This window comes from Sorex fumeus, unplaced genomic scaffold (assembly GCF_029834395.1).
Source record: "Sorex fumeus unplaced genomic scaffold, SorFum_2.1 ptg000041l, whole genome shotgun sequence".
NCBI lineage: Eukaryota > Metazoa > Chordata > Mammalia > Eulipotyphla > Soricidae > Sorex > Sorex fumeus.
Genome location: NW_026606098.1, coordinates 6280628 through 6288907, shown reverse-complemented (window position 1 = coordinate 6288907; position 8280 = coordinate 6280628).

Below are 8280 nucleotides of genomic sequence, written 5' to 3'. Positions count from 1 at the left end.
CTGGATCGAGCCCCGTGAGCTCTTGTCAAATTAAACTCAAGAATGAAAGGAAAAGACGATGCACTGGATAGCAGATGGATCAGCAAAACAGAGAGGCGAGTCTCAAAAGACCCCAGTTCAGGATGAGGCAAAGCCCAGCAGAGATTAGGTCTGAGAGGGGCAGGATGAGGGTATTAGAACATTGTTCTCTCACAGTGGGAAGGCACAGAGAGAGTTTAAGAAAAAAGGAAGAAGGCCAGAGAGATAGTCCAGGGGAAAGGCACCTGCTTTATGCACAGTAGACCCAAGTTCGTTCCTCAGCACCCCATAGGGACCCCTGAACTCGCCAGGAGTGATCCCTGAGCACCGCTGGGTGTGGGTCAAAAAAAAAAAATAAAGCAAGGCATCCATGAGACAAATGAATTTTAAAGAGGAAAAACTAGAAAGTCAGTAGCTTGTGAAAGAAAGTTGTAAAGGGAAGTACTTCATTAATATTCTTATCTTTCCGTAGTAGACATTTGATTGATACTGTCTAAAAGCACAAAATCTCTGAAATGTCTTGGGATGTGGCATATGAAAGAGGAACCTCGATTAATTAAATAGCCTGACCAAAAGGAAAACAACCCACTTTATAGAGAGAAGAAAGCCATCCAATAAAAAATATGAGATGCTGGCGTGTTTGGTTAAATGCAAATTAAATAAATTCATCTATTGAGAGAAGTAGCAGCTTACATATATTTAGCATTTCACTTGAGTGTGAAATGTGTGTGAGAAATTCCACTCAAGATAAAGTGATTTAGAGAGGATTCATTAAAATCTAGAGTACGGGCCACAGACATAGTACAGTGATTAAGGCCTTACATACAATTTGCCACACAATTTGCCTTACAACTAGAGTTCAATCCAGGCTTTGTATATAGTCCTCTAAGAATTTCCAGGAGTGATCCTTGAGCACAGAGTCGGGGGGGGGGGGGGGGGGGGCCCTGAGCCAGGAGCAAGCCCTGAGAACAGATGGGTGCACTCAACTCCTCTGCTCCTCCCAATGTAGACTAATAAGGCAGATTATGAAACAAAGTGAAACATCACTGTATATTTGTAACAAAGATAAAATTGCCACAAATTTTATCACTAAGGAGTATAGCAATAAAAATACACAAAATCAGTTTTATTGTTGGGACGTGGAGTAAACATACTTTCCTGTACTCTGAAAAACTGGCACCGTCCAGAAAAAGAGCTGAAGGGCGTTCAGATTGTCAGCAAAACATTCTCAGTTCTTCAGATGATTTTACAGCTTTATGTATGGTATGTATTAGAAAAACTTAAATAATATACCTTTCCCTTTTATTCAAGATTTTAATAAAATAGGTTTGATTCTGAAGAGCAAGATTGTGTGTGAGTGAGCAACTGCTTTTATATAATGTATGCAGTTTTTATACTATCAATGAAAACCAAGAGGCTTCTTTTTTTTTCTTTCTTTCTTTTTTTTCTTTCTTTTTTTTTCTTTTTTGGGTCACACCCGGCAATGCACAGGGGTTCCTCCTGGCTCTGCGCTCAGGAATTACCCCTGGAGGTGCTCAGGGGACCGTATGGGAAGCTGGGAATTGAACCCGGGTTGGCCGCGTGCAAGGCAAACGCCCTACCTGCTGTGTTATTGCTCCAGCCCCCCAAGGGGCTTCTTAACAAAACTCCAAAGACGTGCCAAAACCAAAACAAGAAACAAAGCAAGGGGCTAGAGCGATAGCATAGTGGGTAGGGCGTTTGCCTTGCATGTGGCCAACCTGGGTTTGATTCCCAGCATCCCATATGATCCCCCAAGCACTGCCAGGAGTGATTCCTGAGTGCAGAGCCAGGAGCATCCCTGAGCATCGCTGGGTGTGACCCAAAAAGCAAAACAAAACAAAACAAAAAAAACAAACAAATCAAGCCTAAGAAGACAGCAAGGCAGAGAGAAGACGGCAACCAGCAGATTCAGAAGCTGAGGGAGACACAACCCGAGCCCCAGAGGGGCACCGAAACCATCGGCAATGCGCTGACAGAATTCCTCTCCCACAAACACCATCTTTCTGTCCAGAGTCCCAGCACCAAGGAAGACAGAGCTCAAGGACACTGAGCTCCTGCTGGGCCAGTCCCACAGAGCAGAGGAACCAAGGCCCACCCCCAGGTGGCAGACTGGTGGGCCAGACCCCGCCTTGCAGATATCACAGAGCAGTAGAGAGCTGGGCTTTCACCCCACCAATGGGTAACGATATCTGACCCCTGTCTCCTGGGGGGGGCCTCAGGCCCACCCCTTCCACAGTCCCGGGGCCACTGTCCCGCATCCTGGGATCAGAGGATTAGAATTTCTGCAGCCCAGCAGGCACAGAGCTCTGCCAGGGTGTGTCAGAGGCACCCACACAAGCCCAGACACCTGCCACCCCAGGACTCATAACCCCTCCCCTTGGGTGCTCGTGAGGTGCCCACAGTGACTACCTCCTGCACAGGGCTGGCACAGAGTCGATGAAAGCAATATCGAAAGGCAGTCCAGAGAGTCTGCTAACATCCCAACATCCAGATCCCCACACAGCCTAATAATGCAGCAAGGCGATGCCCGCCGTCACTTCGAGGAGATGCTTCTCTGACAATTCAGGGCAGTTCCTGTGGAAACTTGCCCAGCCACCACACGTGCTTGAGACAGTGCACAATGGGGACTCCAGCAAAGAGGTGAGGAGGAAGTCCCCCAAGGGGGCCCGGAGAGAGGATGGAGGGGGTGGGGGGGCACTAGTCTTTCCCTGGCTGACCCAGGTTCAATCCCCACCACCACACAGGGTTCCCCCAACTCTGCCAGGAGGTATGGGGGAAGGAGGTGCCGGGAGGGGCAGGCAGGTGGGGGAGAGGAGACACCGGAGGGGTGCCTGTGTCCCCAGGCCAGGTGTCACTGGTCAGGATTCCTCTAACTCAGCTCTTCACTGGCTCCTTGTTCTACTCGTAGACATGTTTCGGCGACGTGGATTGAGCCAGAGGACAGCCATGTAGGAAATTATACAAGGAGGGCCGAGGAGGGACATTCTAGTGCCGTTGCTCTGAAACTCTCTCTTCCACCCAGCACAGACCAGGGCACAGGGATTGCGTGAGCGCCGGGGGTGCTGGGTGCCGGGAGGGCCTCTGCTGCCTTCTCCCCTAGAGCATAGAATGTTGCGGACCTCAGATGGGCCCACAGAAGCCTGTTGCAGGGAGTACAAGAAACGGGTAAAGAGGCCACAGCAGGGACTCCAAGCCCTCGGCCTGGACCTTTAAAGTTCAGATCAGAGGATAAAAGCAAACAAATTTCAGATTTACCAGGAAAATCTAGGCAGTGTTACTCAGGCATAGGTCAGGCCTAAAGACTTATATTTAGATCAAGAAATAAAAGAAAGAAAAATTAAATGGGTAACTCAAAAGTTTCAATCAGGAATTTGCTGTTAAACAGCCAGTCAGAAATTGAGGAGTTGGAAACAAAAAGAGTTGAATAAATAAATATTTGGTTCCTTAGTAACTATCAACAAAAAAACTATAAATCACAAGCTAGCTTAATACAGAAAAGAGGAAAAACCATAAAGTTACTTAACAGAAGTAGGAGGAGGGGATGAGTTTTGAGATGGAGAAAATTAAACAAATCTTAAGAGACCCTGTGACTCTAGGCCCAAGCCCACGAAAGTCTGGTGGAAAGATAATTTCCTACCACTTAAAAATCGAGGACGTAAACATGGAATGTCCAAACAGAAACATTCACAGAGAAAAGTCACAGTTGCCCCTCCCCATCCATGTTCCTAAAGCACCAGGCTGAAGGGCTGGGGGGTGGGGTAGCTCAATCATTTCCCAAAACGCCAGACATGCTGTCTCCTGTGGACAAAACAGGCTTCCTAGTGAGCAGGCTCACAGCCGGGGCCCCAGCTCAACGTCCTGCTGGTGGTCCCGGGCGGGGGCCAGGCATGGGACACAGACATGGGAGCAGAAGGAAGAGGAAAAGTAGCCGTGACACAGATTGATGCTAGGGTGGCCCCAGGGAATGCACTGAGTGACCGTTAGACCAATCAGAGTTCAGTCACATATTGATTGATGCTACACACACACACACACACACACATATATATATATAATATAGCACAGCGGTAGGGCGTTTGCCTTGCACGCAGCCAACATGGCCGACCTGAGTTCAATTCCTCCGCCCCTCTCGGAGAGCCCGGCAAGCTACCGAGAGTGACGTATTCGATATGCCAGACACAGTAACAACAAAGTCTCCAATGGAGACGTTACTGGGCCCGCTCGAGCAAATCGATGAACAACGGGAGGGCCTTTACCTTTACCTTTTATATATATAAATATATATGGGCTGGAGAGGTAGGGCGTTAGCCTTGCATGTGGCCGACCCGACCAACCCAGGTTCAATTCCTCCGCCCCTCTCGGAGAGCCTGGCACGCTACCAAGAGTATCTCACCCGCACAGCAAAGCCTGGCAAGCTGCCCGTGACATATATGATATGCCAAACACAGTAACAACAATTCTCACAATGGAGACGTTACTGGGCCTGCTCAAGCAAATTGATGAACAAAAGGAGGACAGTGACAATGACAGTGATTGATTGATGCACTGATTTTGAACGACACCCAGCTATGCTCAGGGATCACCAGGTGACAGGGATCAAACCAGGGTAATAGTCACATGCAAGGCTATTGCCTGCCCTCCTGTTCAAGCACTTTCACAGAGACCAGAGTGGTCCTCGCAGACACCACAGACAAAGAGCAAAAAGTCCACAGATAGGGACAGACAAGAAATAAATGAAATTTGGAGGAAGGAAGCTTTAACCTGAAAGCCCTGGCAGACAATGAAAAAACAGAATGTTCTTGGACAGGGAGACTCAGCATTGCAAAGACAAAAGTGAATTCATAACTAGAGGCATCAAAGTCCCCCCTTTCCTTCAGGGCCTGGTTCTAAAGCTAATATGAGAAATAAACAAGAAGAGTCAGGAAAAGTCTGGAAAATATCAGCCACGACAGGGGTGAGCTAGCAGATGTTGAAAATGCCAGAAAGTGTCTATAGTGATAAGTGTAGCTCTGGGGACAGGGAGATGTGCAAAAGCAGAGGTGCTGTTAGCAGTGCTCGCTACCCCGCTCCACCTGGTAGCAATGCTGGCTGTGTCCCACTGGCTCTGGTGGGTAGGCAACCTGGAAACTGAAAAAAAAAAAAAAGTGTGGTTCTGATGCATAAGCCAATCAGCACAACAGACTAAAAGACCTAAGTGCATGCGTGTGCAAATGTGCACGTACACAGACACACACACACACATACATGCACACACACATATACATGCACACACACGCACGCACACACATATACAAGAATTTAAGTGTGACCAAAACAGAATCTCAAATGGGGAAAAGACAGACGTAGACATTTTCACAAGAGGCATTGGTGGCGTGGACACACATTTGAAGCTGGCCTTCATGTTGCCATGAGCAACTGCCACCTGTGGTGTCTCTCCGCCACGTGGGAACCCCAAATCTCTCCTGTTGCTGTTGCCAGCCTGGCTGCTGCAGACACAGAGACCCTGTTGGCCCAGCTCCACCGCTCAGAGTGAGGCCAAGCTGCAGCCCACGCATCTGTCCATGACTGGGAAAGAGCCGGAGCAGGAAACAGTGGTGAAGTCCCTCCCATGGCTTTTAACCTTTGACCTTTGAACTGGGCCAACATGTGACTGTCAGTGTCAGATTTAAGCAAATAAATATTCGAGGGAAAGCCCAATATTAGGCACACGCACTCTGACCTGTTTCCTGCTCTCCCCACAGGAAGCAGTGCTCTGGAGCAGCCCCTGGAAGGGGGCCCTGACCAAGCTTCAGTTTGTGGGAGCAGTGAGTGCAGGCCAGCAAGGAGCAAGGAGGGAGAAAACAAGGCCTGGTATGAACTCCCCTCACACCCTGCCATGGTGTGAGGAACACGGAGCCAGCGGGGAACACGGAGCACCTGTGTGCAGGTCCTCGAGTCACTCCCGTACACCGACCACAGGCCTCCTGCCAGTCAGCGCTGGGACAGGGGCACCCAGTTGGGGGAACAACAGAGGCTGTGGTGGGCTGTGACAGGGGCTATGACAAGGAACTGACAGGGCTGACAAGGACTGTGACAGAAGCTGTGACAGGGACTGAAAGCTGTGACAAGAGCTGACAGGGACTGTGACAGGGACTGATGGGCTGATAGGGCCTGTGACACAGGCTGTGACAGGGGATGACAAATTCTGTGACAGGAGCTGTGACAGAAGCTGATAGCGGCTGTGACAGGTGCAGTGACAGAGGCTGACAGGGATTGTGATGATGCTGTGACAGGAACTATGATAGGGGCTGACAGATTCTGTGATGGGGCTATGACAGGAACTGATAGGCACTATGACACGGGCTGTGGTGGGCTATGACAGGAATTGACGGGCTGTGACAGTGGCTGTGACAAAGACTATGACAGGTTCAGATAGGGACTGACAGGTTCTATGAAAGGGCTGTGTCAGGAACTGACAGGAGCTGTGAACAAAGGCTGACAGGGGTTGAGAGGGACTGTTATAGGGTATGACAGAGACCGTGACAGGGACTGACAGGGGCTGAAAAGGGACTATGACAGGGGGTCTTGCAGGGACTGTGATAGGGACTGTGACAGGGACTAACGGGTTCTATGACAGGGCTGTGACAGGGACTGACAGGGGCTGACAGCGACTGTGACAGGGATTATGGCAGGGAGTGTGACAGGGACTGTAACAGGGACTGACAGTGGAGGGAAGGAGGTGCTCCCTTAGGGGGTCTATGCTCTGTGAGGACAGGTGAGGTTGGGTGCGGTGGGGACAGGTCCCTCTCCTGGTGTGACTCTGATGTGTGATAGTGGCACAGCTCTGCTCTCTAGAAGTTTGCCTGTGCCTTTACTCATAAAGGTCCTGCAGGTGCTAGCGTATCCTGCAGCTCCTGTGGACACAGTTCAGGGCTCGGGGTTTCACCTGGCCTAACCTCCTCCTCCTGCACCCACTCTCGTCCTATGCCCACTCCTGCGCCCTCTGTCCTGCACTTCACTTTCCTCCTGTACCCACTGTCCTCCAGCGTCCACTATTCTGTGCCCACTCTCCTCCTGCACCCACCCTCCTGCATCCACTCTCCTCCTGCACCCACTCTCGTCCTGCGCCCACTCCTTTGCCCACTTTACTCCTGAGCCCTCTGTCCTGCACTCACTCTCTTCCTGCGTCCACTCTCCTCCTGCGTCCACTCTTCACCAAGCGCCTGCTGAGGAGTTGAGGCAGCTAGGGGGCCCTGGGTTTGATGAGCTCAGTGCTGCAGTTTTGATGACCTGAGCTTCAGCTGTGCTCAGAGGTCATGAGGGTGACCGTGAGGGTGACCTCCATGTCCACGTGGTCACAAAAGGAAGAGGGGCCCCGCGGCACAGACATGTCCCTGAGACTTGGCTGGCCCCGATGATGAAGGGCAGCATCTGATGGCCTATACAGGTGGACAGGCATGCCCCAAAGGGAGAGTCTGACCCCCCATACATCCTGTGTGGGCTTGGGGGCGCTCAAACCTTGGGTCCCTGGCCTCAGTACTGGTCAGTGTTCCTGGGAGGGCTTCTGGGGTTACCTGGGGAGTGGGTGGGGCTGTCCCAGCAGGGGCACCTTCCTGGAGGAGGGGCCCTATACAGTCCCAGGGACTGTTCCCCTGCGCATCACAACCCTAGGCCTGCCTGGGAGCCCCTGGGTGTGGACCGGGAACTGCAACCACGTTCCTGGGCCCTGAGTCACTGTCAGTGCTGCTTCCCCCTTAAAGGGGCAGTTCAGGATCTGGACTACAGACTGAGGAGGGAGGGTGGTAGGCGGCCCTGGGGGAGGGGCAGCGGATTAAGAACCAGGCCCTGTGGTTCTGAGGGAGTCTGGGGGCGTAGGCTGCCTTAGCCCCAAGTGGGGAGAAGGGTGTGTGCAGAGCATGTGTCTGTGAGAGGTCCTAGGCAGGGGCTGTTCCCAGAGCCCCTGCACAGAGATCCTCTATCCTCCATCCCCTCCACCCCTCATCTCTTTATTCTCCACACCTCCCCCTTCGACTCTACTCCTCACCCCTCCATCTTTCACTTCTTCATCCCTCATCTCCCATGTCCCCTTATTCATCACCTCTATATTCCTCCATACTCACCGCCAAGTCCCCTCCATCTCTTACCTCTCCATCTCTCCACTCCTTATCTAGCCCTCTACCCCTCACCCCTTCATTTATCCACCCTCACCCTACATTCCTTCCACCCCAGCCCTCCTCACTCCATTCCTCCACATCTACCTCC